The 13583-nt window shown below is 40.7% G+C and overlaps 1 protein-coding gene across 2 annotated transcripts in view; it reads right to left on the reverse strand.

Annotated features, from left to right (window-relative positions):
- The window catches only part of grm3 (glutamate receptor, metabotropic 3), a 104584-nt gene that overhangs the window by 69313 nt on the left and 21688 nt on the right, over positions 1–13583 (reverse strand). The window contains exon 1 of one of the 2 annotated variants that reach the window (XM_088339578.1): positions 7687–7989. The exons of the other annotated variant lie outside the window; for it this stretch is intronic. The gene's annotated coding sequence lies outside the window, so the exon portion shown is untranslated. Of the gene's footprint in view, positions 1–7686; positions 7990–13583 lie in introns of those variants that run through there. 2 annotated transcript variants of the gene reach the window in all.

Consider the following 13583-nt stretch of genomic DNA (forward strand, 5'->3'; position numbering starts at 1 on the left):
TATACAAAATGACTTAAAGGAATGGGGGAATAGAACAAAAAAGAAAAAAAGTAGTGAAAAGCTGAGAAAAAAAAGAAACAAAAGGATGATAAAAAAGAATGAAAAATTTAGAAAAAAGCCAGAAAAAAAGAAAAGAAAGAAATGTAGGAAAAAAGTAAATAGGGAACAAAAAGAAAAAGTAACAGCTCGGAAAAAATAAACACAACAAGATTTTTTTTAAAGGAATTTAAAAAAAAGTTGAAAAAACACGGAAAAAAGAAGAAAGAGTTTGTGTTGCATTCAAATAATTTCCAATTATATCAAGTGAATCTTGTTGCCAACATTGTACTTCCACTAAAAATGTGATTAAGTACAGTTCTAAATAAGCCCCCCAAAATGTTAATATTATGCGACAAAATACTGTATGTCAGGAAATTAAAAGAAATGGATATCTTGTGAAAGAATTGTAAGAACAAACGTTTTGTGGGCCGTACAACCTTTGCAATCGTACATGAGTCAATTCATTCCAAAGAGAAAAATAATTTTGAATTGCCGGAAACTCAGCAAAATGTAACTTGATGTCAAGTTTTGGACATGTTTGATAATTAATTATCTTGCCACACTTGGGATTATGGTTGCTCACTGTTGTTTCAAGCGTTGCTCACCGACTTTGTGTGAACGCTCAGACCCCTGGAAAATTACAGGGAACATTGATTGTAGGGATTTTTCTAGCTTAAATCTTGAAAACGAATTATTCTTTACAGCAATTGAGAATCCCCCTCCAATCGACATAATTACGTATGGTGACATTATTTTATCAATACATAGCCTTGGATGTTTTAATTACATTCAAAACTTCATGCTATCAGATTTCATTCACCATGGTACATGGTGTATTAGTACGACCGGGAACTGTCCAAAAGGGAACGCAGTCGTTCCATCTATTCTAAGCTTCTGAATTATTTGTGAAGGATTTTATACATTTGACTATAAAGGATTTTATACGCTTAAATACAAGTTACATTTATTGAGTTTAATGCTATAGTTATTTACTGACTGTGCCTTTATTCAATGAGCAGTGAAAGTTCAGGGCACCCTGGTAGGAAATATTGTTTACAGGAATGGCGGGAACGGGACATAAGGCTGATAAAATAATCAGCACATCCGATGACGCAGAAAGGCCCTGATGACGGAGGACGGCAGGCATTGTTTTGAAAAATGCTCGGTGCTGTTTTGAGTTTTCCAGACATCACAGCGTGGTGGTGGAGCTCACGTTGGGCTTCATTGGCACGCACATGGGAGGAGCCGGCACACAATTTTGCGGAAAGACGTGGGCCGGCAGGAGAAGCTAGAGGCTTCCCACAGATGCCAGCGACACTAATTCGACTAATTCGGCCATTTTCGATGGCATGCACTTAAATTGTTATGGAATAACCACAAACTTGTCTTTTTTCATTTTCTCCTTTTACACTTCCTTTTTTCTTAACTTCTCTATACAACATAATAATTTGTAATATAATGCATCAAAGCAAGTGAGTCGTTTGAGAGCCGGCTCTCTTTAACGAGTTGAACCGAAAAAGCCGGTTCTCTAAAAAGAGACGAACTTCCTTTCACTACATAACTACCGCATGAAATCCGAGGCAGCAGATGCTTGTGCACAGTAGCATCAAACCGCTCGCTTCGTTAGCAATTAAAAAAAACAATACCGAGCAAACTCGTTTGACTTGATCGATTTGCCGTTTTGAGATAGTCGGTGTATACCGGATGGTACCCAAAATTGACAAATTTGCGTTTTTCCGTACAGATGTTCTTGTACGTTGTACACGTCCTTAAATGCATAATAAACGTACTTTGTACGACAAAAACCTACAGGTTGACAGGTATGAGTCCCACCCATTTCGTTTTTATCTGTGGAACCTACTCATAGAGTAAATTATCTTGGAATTGAAAGGCAAACCTAAAAATGGCGAACAAAAACTATAAGCCTGTCTGTGTTGCCTCTTGAGATAAAAATCAAGAATGTAGCCTACTTGATATCTGATAGTAGGCAAAATACTGTACATATGCTGCTATTTCTAACAGGGATTTGGGAATTGTTTGGAGACTGTGTTTTGCTGAGCTCCAGTCAGGTATTTGTTGGATCAAACAGTCAACCTTCTTCTTCTCCTGGTTCTATGTGGATAAACCAGCTTAGATGGTTGCTCGATACTTGGGACCGCTTAAAACACAAATCAGACAAGATGCTCTAATCTGATCTTGCTTGTAACACTTCTTTGCTCAACCCCAATGTGTGTGTAAGTATGCGTTTTAATGTGTTTGTGTTGAAACAAGGACATCTGATATGACCAAGTTCACAACTTACTCAAAGCTGTGTTCTGGTTGCCGTGTTCGCTAACTTTCATATCAAATATTGAACTGCGAAAAAATGAAGCACAAATAGGCTGATTGAAATGGAGCAGTATAAATTTGCCTGTTGAAGTATATGAAAAGTGCCATTTCTATCATGATAATCTGCAAAGCTACCATGTTGCATCAAAGCGAGCGGCAGCCTTTCCAGCAGCTCCGTGTTATTTCGCACTTTTAAGTGTCTGCATCTATCTTCGGTGTTCTTCGTCCCGTTTAACAACTACACTTTGGATTACTTTCTATCCTATCGTTATGGGTTTTAACGCACAAAAATGCGTGTATTCGAGGAATCAACTCCTTGCCCTGAAGAATTCTCGTGCCGGCGTGATGAGGGGGCCCTATCGTGGATACAGAGTCGGAGCTAGCTTCGGTACCGTTCGTAATCATGGTAAATGTTAACTCTCTACCAAATAAGACCGACGAACTGGCTGTGCTGGTGAAAAACATCAAAGCGCACAGGGAGTGCAGTTTCCTGTGTTTTACGGAAACGTGGCTCACGTCTAGCATCCCGGACGCTATTGTGGCGCTACCCGGACCTACCCGGAGCTATCTGGCTTCAGCGCTGTTAGACAGAGGTACGGAAGACTGCGGGAAGCGAAGAGGAGGTGGAGGTGGTGTAACCCTGGGCACAAAGATTTCCATCTGCTGCTGGGACGTCGAACTTATGGACTAGCGTGTGACGTCATCCACTCCACTGTGGCTAAACTACAACAAAGTCTTTCATTTTATATAAGAAGGGGAGGGTGCGGGTTAGAGGGGCTTACTCTGAATGCTGTTTGTTGCTTTTGAATTCAGACAGCAAAAATTTGAGTTAAACCAAAAAAGTATTCCAACAATGGATGGTTGAGAACCACTATTTGTGAATTTCCCAACAGGGCTGAATAAATTATCTATCTATCTATCTATCTATCTATCTATCTATCTATCTATCTATCTATCTATCTATCTATCTATCTATCTATCTATCTATCTATCTATCTATCTATCTATCTATCTATCTATCTATCTATCTATCTATCTATCTATCTATCTATCTATCTATCTATCTATCTATCTATCTATCTACCTACCTACCTACCTACCTACCTACCTACCTACCTACCTACCTACCTACCTACCTACCTATCTATCTATCTATCTATCTATCTATCTATCTATCTATCTATCTATCTATCTATCTATCTATCTATCTATCTATCTATCTATCTATCTATCTATCTATCTATCTATCTATCTATCTATCTATCTATCTATCTATCTATCTATCTATCTCTCTTTCTCTCTCTCTCTCTCTCTCTCTCTCTCTCTCTCTCTCTCTCTCTTTCTATCTATCTATCTATCTATCTATCTATCTATCTATCTATCTATCTATCTATCTATCTATCTATCTATCTAGTGGCTACTCACTGTTGCCAACCTTAGTGACTGACAAGTAAAATGCATTGAGATTCTGGAGGGCCGGTTCTCAAAAGGGTGAAAAGAAAGACAACAGTTGAATGGAGCAGGACTTTTATTTACAATTTTAGGGAGGGAGAAGCACCACAGAACATATTTTTAATCTGTGCATCCTTTCCAAGAATTTTCAACACCAGAAAAACTTCCATCACATCTTTGTGGATTTCAAGAAGGCGTTTGACAAAGTAAGGCAAGCCGCCTTGTGGGTCAAATTACGAAAGTACGACATGGGGAACACTATTGATCAGTATTAATCAATGATTAAGTTATTGAAGTGGATATGTTTACCTTGAGCGTCCCATTAAATCAACCAAAAGTACAAAATTGCATTTATTTCCGAATGCAGCACTTCAGTGTTCAATTCACCATATTTCTTTTCTTTTCTGAACTCAGCCTGTCACAGGGCACACCCTATGAGCTCAGCAGGGCTGCAGTACATCATTAGACACCATGAGACACCAGGGGATGTCACTATTTGTAGATGCCCAAATCTAAAAGAGGGAATACATCAAGTACTGTGGACATGAGACCATTGAATGTATTTTCACTGGTGAAGGCAGCACTTCTTCAAGAAGCAGGGGAATTGGCCACGCCCACTGGTGGAGCAGTTTGGCAAACTGCTTGTTTGCTGCAAAGAGCTGAAGCTTGCACAGGATTTCCTGGGTTATGTAATTTTACATGTTATATGTGGGCACTTCAGAGACCCATTTATATAAATGCAAAAAAAAACCAATTCCTCTACATCAGGGGTGTCAAACTCATTTGAACTCGGGGGCCACACGATAGAACAAACATTCTGTCGGGGGCCGGACTAGTAGATTAAAGAGAACGAAAAAGAGAGAGAAAGAGGGAGGGAAAAGGAGAGAGACAAGACAAAGAAAGAAAAAGAGAGAGAGAAAGAGAGCGTGAAAAACAAAAGATAAAAAGTCGTGAGAGAGGGGGAAAAGAAGAAATCCAAAGAGAAATAGAAAGACAGAAGGAGAGAAAAGAGAAAAGAAAGCGCGAAGGGTAGGAAGAGAGAAAGAGAAAAGAGAGAAAAGGAAAAAAGGAAGTTAGAGCAAATGAAGTTAAAAAGACACAGAGAGAGAAAGAGAAGAGACAAAGAGCAACAAAGGAAGAGAAAAAGAGAGACACAGAGAGTGAAAGAGACAGAGAGTGGGAGAAAAGGGGTGGAAAAGAAAGAAAGAAAGAAAGAAAGAAAGAAAGAGAAAGAAAAAAAGAAAGAAAGACAGAAAGACAGAAAGAGAGAGAGATAGACAGAAAAAGAGAGAAAGAAAGAGAGAAAGAAAGAGAGAGAGAAAGAAAGAGAGAAAGAAAGAAAGAGAAAAAGAAAGAGAGAAAGAAAATAAGACAGACAGACAGACAGAAAGAAAGACAAAAAGAAAGAAAGACAAAAAGAAAGAAAGAGAGAGAAAGAAATACAAGTACAGTGTCTTTGTTCGAGGCACCTGGCTTTGACAACATCAAGTTGACATATTTCAACCTGCCGCTCGTTTTTCTCTTGAGCTTCTCTGAGTGTTGTCTCGCGGGCCGGATTCAATCCCTTAGCGGTCCTGATCTGGCCTGCGGGCCGCCTGTTTGACACCAGTGCTCTACATGATCACGGTGACAAACGACATCCGTCTGAACACTGATGCAGGTAAAGTCTCAGTCTTAGTCCTGCTGGATCTGAGTGCTGCATTTGACACAGTCGATCATGTGATCTTGTTGCAGAAGTTAGAGGACTGGGTAGGCATCTTTGGTCCTGCCCTGAAATGGTTCCAGTCCTACCTTGAGGACAGGATGTATTTTGTTCAGATCGAAGACTATGTGTCAGACATATTGGCAGTGACCAGTGGGGTCCCCCAGGGTTCCACCCTGGGACCCCTCTTATTCAATCTTTACATGCTGCCCCTGGGCCAGTTAATATGCAGTAATAACGTGTCCTACCACAACTATGCAGATGACACTGAGATTTACAGCTCTCTGACAGCAGGTGAACATGGGCCCATGAACTCACAAACCAACATACTGTATAATATAATGCTATTTCTTGAGATCTTGTGACTCTGCACTAGTTCTTTATCAACCCTGAGGACCAGCACCCCACCCCACAAAATACGTTTTTGACATATTGCCATACAAAAGTCTTCAAACCTATAGAAAAACAATTTCAAAAAATTTCCTGGAAATCAACAGCATGGGAGACACAATCGTGAAAATAAACCAAATCTATTCATCATGCTAACAAATAAAACATTGAAAAGTAGGATGTACAAATAAATTGCTCCCCTTTTTATTTTGTACAACCTTCTTTTAAATCAATCACAGCCACTGGTATTTTTGGGTACGTCTCTTTAAATGTTTGCCAATGCTTCCTTAGAAAACAGCTCAGGTTTCCTAAGGTGTGATGATGGTATTTTGTGCATTTTTTCAGATATTTCCACAAATGCTCCATGGGATTGAGGTTTACACCTTTGTATTGTTAATTTTAATCCATTCCGTTGTAGATTTTGCTTCATGTTTAGGGTCGATGTTTTGTTGGAAGATGAACCTGCGCACCATTCTCAACTTTATTGAACATATTTTCTGACAGAATCACCCTGGATTTGGCTCCATCCATCTTTCTATCTATTCTAGCAATCTTCTGGGTCCCTGCTGAAGAAAAGCAACCCCAGAGCATGATGCTTCCACCACCATGTTTTACAGTAGGAATGGTGTTTTCATGGTGATTTGCATTGTTACTCTCGTGCAAAATATTGTGCTTTGCATTCAGCCCAGAACCTCCATTTTGGTCTAATCTGACCAGAGCAGCTTATTCCACTTGTTATAGGTCTCTCCAATGCCATTTCTTGCAAACGCTAATTGGGCCTTTTCATAGTATTCCTTCAGAAAGGGCTATGGTTTTGCCAATCTTCCATAAAAGGCTGATTTATGTTGAGTATGACTAATAGTTGTCTTATGCACTGATTGTCCCACTTCATCTGTGTATGCCTGCAGGTCATCCAATGGGATCTTGGTTGCTTCTCTGATTAGTTTCCTCCCTGTTTAGGACGAGAGTTCAGAGGGACAGCCAGGTCTTGGTAGGTTTGCAGTGGATATTATTGTTCGCACAGTGCTACAGGATGTGGGTAAATGTTGTAAAATCTTCTTTTATGACATTCCTGCTTCAAACATTTCCACAACTTTATCCCTAAACCTGCATGGTGTGTTCCTTGGTCTTCATTATGTCGTCTGTGCTCCAGTGCCTCCTTTTACAGACCATCACAGAGCAAGTGCATTTAAACTGAGACTGTGCTTGTCATTTTTAGGAATTTAGGTTGACATTGGATTATTCAAAAGTCATCAGGTAACTTCTGGAGTCATTTGGCTGAGAACAGGGGGGCGATATATTTGAAACACCTACTTTTCAATTATTATTTTTTTGTCAATATAATATACATGTTGAAATAAATTGGTTCCACTACACGATTGTGTCTCACATATTTTCAGTTTTTTGCTTTAAGTCTGAAGCTTGAAATGATGCACCTGGACAAAAAGTACTTGCGCTAGGAAGTGTATATAACAAATATAATTGTTCAGAAATATAAAAGTTCAGAAAAAATGCTGGAGTCCATTGAAAAGGATTATACACATCCAATCGTCCATAAAACTGATACTATTGAACTGGCCATACTAAGCGATTGCCAGTGTCATGATTACTAACTCAGATCACCTGGAGCAATCATGTGGCGGCTGGGTGGGCGCCTTCTGATTGGCTGGCACTTCTTTCGTAAGCGCGCTGCGTCCAGAGAACAGTGTCAGAGTGTACATTTGTAACTCTGTGTGTTTCTCCTGATATCCCGTTCATTTAAGAACTCTGCTTACCCGTTTCTGCCTGCCTCCGATCCGACCTGTTTCCGTCCCACGCTTCGTTCTCCTCTCCAGCCCCGGTAAACACGACCTGCCTGACTTCCGCACTACGATTCCGGACTTGTTCCGAAGTTATCTCCCCGGCACCGCTGTCGACGTCTGACGGCCATCACGTCTCCAGCAAGCCCTGAACGCTTCCTTAATAAAAGACTTAAACGAATGGTCTGGGGTCCACTGGTCTGTTCTGGTTTCCTGATAGCCAGCACATCGAGCTCTGGTATAGGCACATGGATCTGATGTACGCCATCATCTAGAACCTACGGCATTAGTCAAGACTTTAGAAGGGAATCTCTCAACTGGACATTCTGTTTTTGCTTATATTACACGTTGATGATGTCTGTGTATTGTCTGTTGATGGCCTTGCATTATCCATGGCATCCTCGTCATCCTTGAAGGGTGATTACCGTAAATTCCGGACTATAAGCCGCTACTTTTCCCCCAAACTTTCAAACCTGCGGCTTATTCAGTGATGCGGCCAATTTATGTAATTTTTCTAACGGTCGCCAACGGTGCTCGACCACAAAAGGTAAGATTTAGACCGGTGGAATATATGCGCCGAGGAAGACTGCAACTTCTTGGCTTGACTAGCAGCGAGAAATCTTTCACTAAAACTGGCCGCAGGCGAAAGGCCACTTTTTCCTGGCAGCGTGGGGCACCATCAAAAAAATCCACCATCACCAACGGGTTCCGAAAAGCTGTGACGGAGAGGAGGGCACACCAGCGACAGTGACAGAGCGAGTGAGGCTGCGGGAGCGTGGGACGACGTCTATACGACACTGTTTCTTTCCGACACTGAGGAAGACGACTTTGATGGCTTCAGTTATAAGGACGGTTTACCGTGATTTTTGAAGTACGGTATGTTGTTTTAACAGACTTGTTTACTGTGTTGCGAGCGTGTTGCTAGCATGTTGCTACCTGTCACAGGCACTGTTTGGGATGAAAGTTATATTATTATTATTAAAGCTTTGAAAACTCTCTTGGTGTACGGTCTTTTTTTGTAAATATGTGTAACCATGTATAATATGTATTTCCAACTGTATATAGCGGCCTTGTGTTGCAGCCATGTAAGATGCTAACCTGCTTATTGGCGGTATTAGGGGTTCAGTGTCTTACCCAAGGACATTTCGACATGTAACACGGACAAGCCGGGATTCGACCTGGGATCCCTTAATCCCAAGACGAGCGCTCTACCTGCTGAGCTACTGCCGCCCCTTATCCTGATTTGTTTTGGAATTAAAAGAAGGGGCATAACAAACGCGGGCTGACGGGAAGTGGTGACCGGTAAAGGTGAGTGTTTGTGGACACGGTGGACAATAGTGGATATATATTTTTCCCACCCTTACCTTTGGAAATATACACTTTTTCTTTGGGAACCAGACTCTGCCGGTCTGCATCAAACCTTAAGTACCGGTATCATATCACGTTCATTTAGCCGGCTGTGATTTTTGGACTGTCCACTTTAATGAAGGATATTCCGTTACAATCGCGAGACTTAAAGTCTGGGTTCATTTTGTGTTACATTTTTTTAATGTGGGCACATGCGGCTTATATACAGGTGCGGCTTGTGTAAGTACAAAATCGGTTTTCCTCTTGAAATGTGGTGGGTGCGGCTTATAATCAGGTGCGCTCTATAGTCCGGAATTTACGGTACCTTTTGTGCGGGCCCCTTCTAAAGGTTTTTTCATGTTCCTCATGCTGAGGTTTTTGAGTTTTTATTCACCCCATGTAGGTTTCAGATCAGGGGATGGTGTTCTGTTCAGCCCTTTGAGACTTTTTCTTGATTAAAGGCTATACAAATAAACATGACATAACGTGACCTGAAAGACCGAAGACTAAAATAGCTAAATCCCTCGAAAATCTTAAAGGTTTGTCCTGATAGCAATCCAAAATACGAAACTGGATGTCTGTAGGTGTGTGCGCGCATGTGTGTGGGCAGGTAGGATGGAAGGTAGGGATGAAAGCTTCCTTTTGAATGCAGGCAGCAGATTTTTCTTCAGGCGGCTGCCATTTCTTTACCACTCTACTCTGTAATATGACACACACAAAAAGACAAACAGCCGCCCCCATGTGCACACACACACGCAATCACACACCTCTGCAGCTTCTCCAAGGAGTTGACCTAAAAGCAGACTATTTCTATGTCTTGCCACCTCCCTCTCTCCTTGATTCTCTTTACTCTCTCTCCGGTACAGACGTCTGGAATGCTCGGTAAACAGCATAAACGACCGCTTAACAAAGCAGCGTGGCGCTTTTAAAAATTCCAAGCAAGATTTGTATGAGCGAGTTGCGCCCATCTTTTTCAGAAACCTGCACAAGACGAGCCGACACGCTGCGCCATGATTTGAATCCAGCGTTCGAGCACCAGAAACAGTCATGGCGTGTGCTTGATTTTCGACTTTTACGTAAGAGATGTTGAGGTGTTGTATAAAAGCAGCTCAGACTCAACACCAGGGTTGGGTAGGGTTACTTTAACTGGATTACTTTCAATTACTTTTGGATTACTCCAATACCAAATATGCTAATAAAATACAAAAGAAACTAAATATGAATAAAATTATGATTCACACCACGTGGTAAGCTTTCTCTCCTGGCTTTGATCTCTTTCTCCGGCAAAACCATCATAAAATGCGACAGAAACAAAATGAAAAAACATCCAAACAGCTTTCCAACATCATTTTATAGGATACTATCTTGTGGTTTGGTGTAGCGCTGCATGATGACGGCAGTTTCTGCTATCACTTGAATTAGCTCTTATCACAACACAATTCAAAATGTTGTTTTTTTTGCCCTTTTAGCACATGTTGCTCTTTTTGAATCATTTTTTTCCTACCTTTTCTTAAATTTAAAGGGACAGTATATACTCCCCAAGCCTGCACAATTTAGTCATTTTATTTATATTTATTCTTTTGTCTTTTGATAGCATATTTGGTATTGGAGTCATCCAAAATAAACTGAATATGAATAAAATGATGACTCACAACACGTGGTAAGCTTTTACGTAAGAGATGTTGAGGTGTTGTATAAAAGCAGCTCAGACTCAACACCAGGGTTGCGTAGGGTTACTTTAACGGGATTACTTTCAATGACTTTTGGATTACTCCAATACCAAATATGCTAATAAAATACAAAATAAACTAAATATGAATAAAATTATGATTCACAACACGTGGTAAGCTTTCTCTCCTGGCTTTGATCTCTTTCTCCGGCAAAACCAACATAAAATGCGACAGAAACAAAATGAAACAGCTTTCCAACATCATTTTATAGGATACTATCTTGTGGTTTGGTGTAGCGCTGCATGATGACGGCAGTTTCTGCTATCACTTGAATTAGCTCTTATCACAACACAATTCAAAATGTTGTTTTGTTGCCCTTTTAGCACATGTTGCTCTTTTTGAATCATTTTTTCCTACCTTTTCTTAAATTCAAAGGGACAGTATATACTCCCCAAGCCTGCACAATTCAGTCATTTTATTTATATTTAGTTGCTTTTGTCTTTTATTAGCATATTTGGTATTGGAGTCATCCAAAATAAACTAAATATGAATAAAATGATGACTCACAACACGTGGAAAGCTTTCTCTCCTGGCTTTGATCTCTTTGATCTCCGGCAAAACGAACATAAAATGCGACAGAAACAAAATGAAAATAAATCCAAACAGCTTGCCAACATCATTTTTGCTGTTCCGTGTATTCCGTTACTCCCCAAGCCTGCACAAAATTTAGTAATTTTATTCATATTTAGTTTCTTTTGTCTTTTATTAGCATATTTGGTATTGGAGTAATCCAAAAGTAATTTGAATTAATTCAGTTAAAGTAACCCAACCCAACCCTGCTCAACACACTGCATTTGTAGAATTGTATACATTTCATGAGTTCTTGTTGGACAACGATAAATATTGTTCAAACTTCATATTGTTAGAATATGATATAATGAAATTGTCTAATCTCATTTCATCTAATCTCATTCGCTACACCACTTATCCTCAGTAGGGTCGCGGGGGTGCTGGAGCCCATCCCAGCAATCATCGGGCAATGGGCAGGAGACACCCTGAACTGGTTGCCAGCCAATCGCAGGGCACAATGGGGCATAATGAAATTGTGAATGTGTTTAATTGCTGTTAAAAGTGTCAATAAAAATTGTTCAAACTAAAAAACTAGAAGAATGAATAACCACTGAATGCTAAAGTACAGCCAGTAAATTATTTGCTCCTCCTTTTTTAGTTTCTCTTGAGTTTCACAATGTGACTACTGTGAACCTATTGTACAAAACATCTTTTTGAATGATAATCATTTTATGATCAGCCATTTTTTTTTTTAATTGAACCATCGTATCTTTGTATTTCGTTTCCTGTGTTGTTGGGTGGGAGGGAAGAGGAGGGGATTTTATTTTATTTTTTACGCTGTTTTCTTATGCATCACTTTGGGTGAAAATTCCTTGGCTACTTTACAAATACATTTTTATTACATTTTTTTCAATCGTTGTTGGTAAAGCAATTGAATTCGTATCGGATCATCCATTCATCCATCCATCCATCCATCCTTCCATCCATCCATCCATTATCTGCACCACTTATCCTCAGTAGGGTCGCAAAATTCTTTGGCTTCTTTACAAATTCATTTTTTTTCAATTTTTTTGAATCGTTGTTGGTAAAGGGTTAGTTGTTGGGGGCGGCAGTAGCTCAGGAGGTAGAGCGCTCGTCTTGGGATCAAGGGATCCTAGTTCGAATCCCGGCTCGTCCGTGTTACATGTCGAAGTGTCCTTGGGTAAGACACTGAACCCCTAATACCCCCAATAAGCAGGTTAGCGCCTTACATGGCTGCAAGGCTGCTATTGGGAAATGTGGAGCACATTGTAAAGCGCTTTGGGAAGTCATTGACTTGAAAAGCGCTATATAAATGCAGATCATTTCATTTCATAAAGCAATTGAATGCGTATCGGATTATTCATCCATCCATCCATCCATCCATCCTTCCATTATCTGCACCGCTTATCCTCAGTAGGGTCCCAGGGGGTGCCGGAGCCCATCCCAGCTATCCTCGGGCAGTGGGCAGGGGACACCCTGAACTGGTTGCCAGCCAATCGCAGGGCACACTGGGACAGACTCGCTCGCTCATTCACACCAAGCGACAATTTGGACTGGCCAATTAACCTAACATGCATGTTTTTGGAACGTGGGAGGAAACCCGAGTGCCCGGATGAAACCCACGCAAGCACGGGGAGAACATGCAAACTCCACACAGGATTTTCAATCTCATGACCTCAGAACTGTGCCGCCCACGCGCTAACCACTGCGCCGCCGTGCTGCCCTCATCGGATCACTCAGTTCATTTACAGGCAGGAAATGGTCCGAATAAGACCAGAATATTGCCAATATTTGGCTTTTAAAGCCGTGTAAACATGCAAAGTAATCCAAATATGCTCTTATTTGGGCTGTTCACAGGGTTGGGTTAGTCCATGGGGGACTCAACCACGGCCGTGAGGCCAAATGCAGGTTTTTAAGACATTTAATCCACCCCACCAAATAAAAATGATATAAAGATATGATGAAATATAAAGAAAATGTAACATCATATAATGATAAAATATAAAGGTAAATATATCACTAATAATAAATATATTTGATATTTTGGTGCCACTGTCATGATTACTAACTCAGATCACCTAGGGCAATCATGTGGCGCCTGGGTGGGCGCCTTCGGATTGGCTGGCACTTCTCTCTTAAGCGCGCTGCGTCCAGAGAGTAGTGTCAGAGTGTACATTTTGTAACTCTGTGTGTTCCTCCTGATATCCTGTTCATTTAAGAACTCTGCTTACCCGTTTCTGCCTGCCTCCGATCCGACCTGTTTCC

This window comes from Urocampus carinirostris, chromosome 7 (genome assembly GCF_059441175.1).
Source record: "Urocampus carinirostris isolate Australia breed hairy pipefish chromosome 7, RoL_Ucar_1.0, whole genome shotgun sequence".
NCBI classification, from domain to species: domain Eukaryota; kingdom Metazoa; phylum Chordata; class Actinopteri; order Syngnathiformes; family Syngnathidae; genus Urocampus; species Urocampus carinirostris.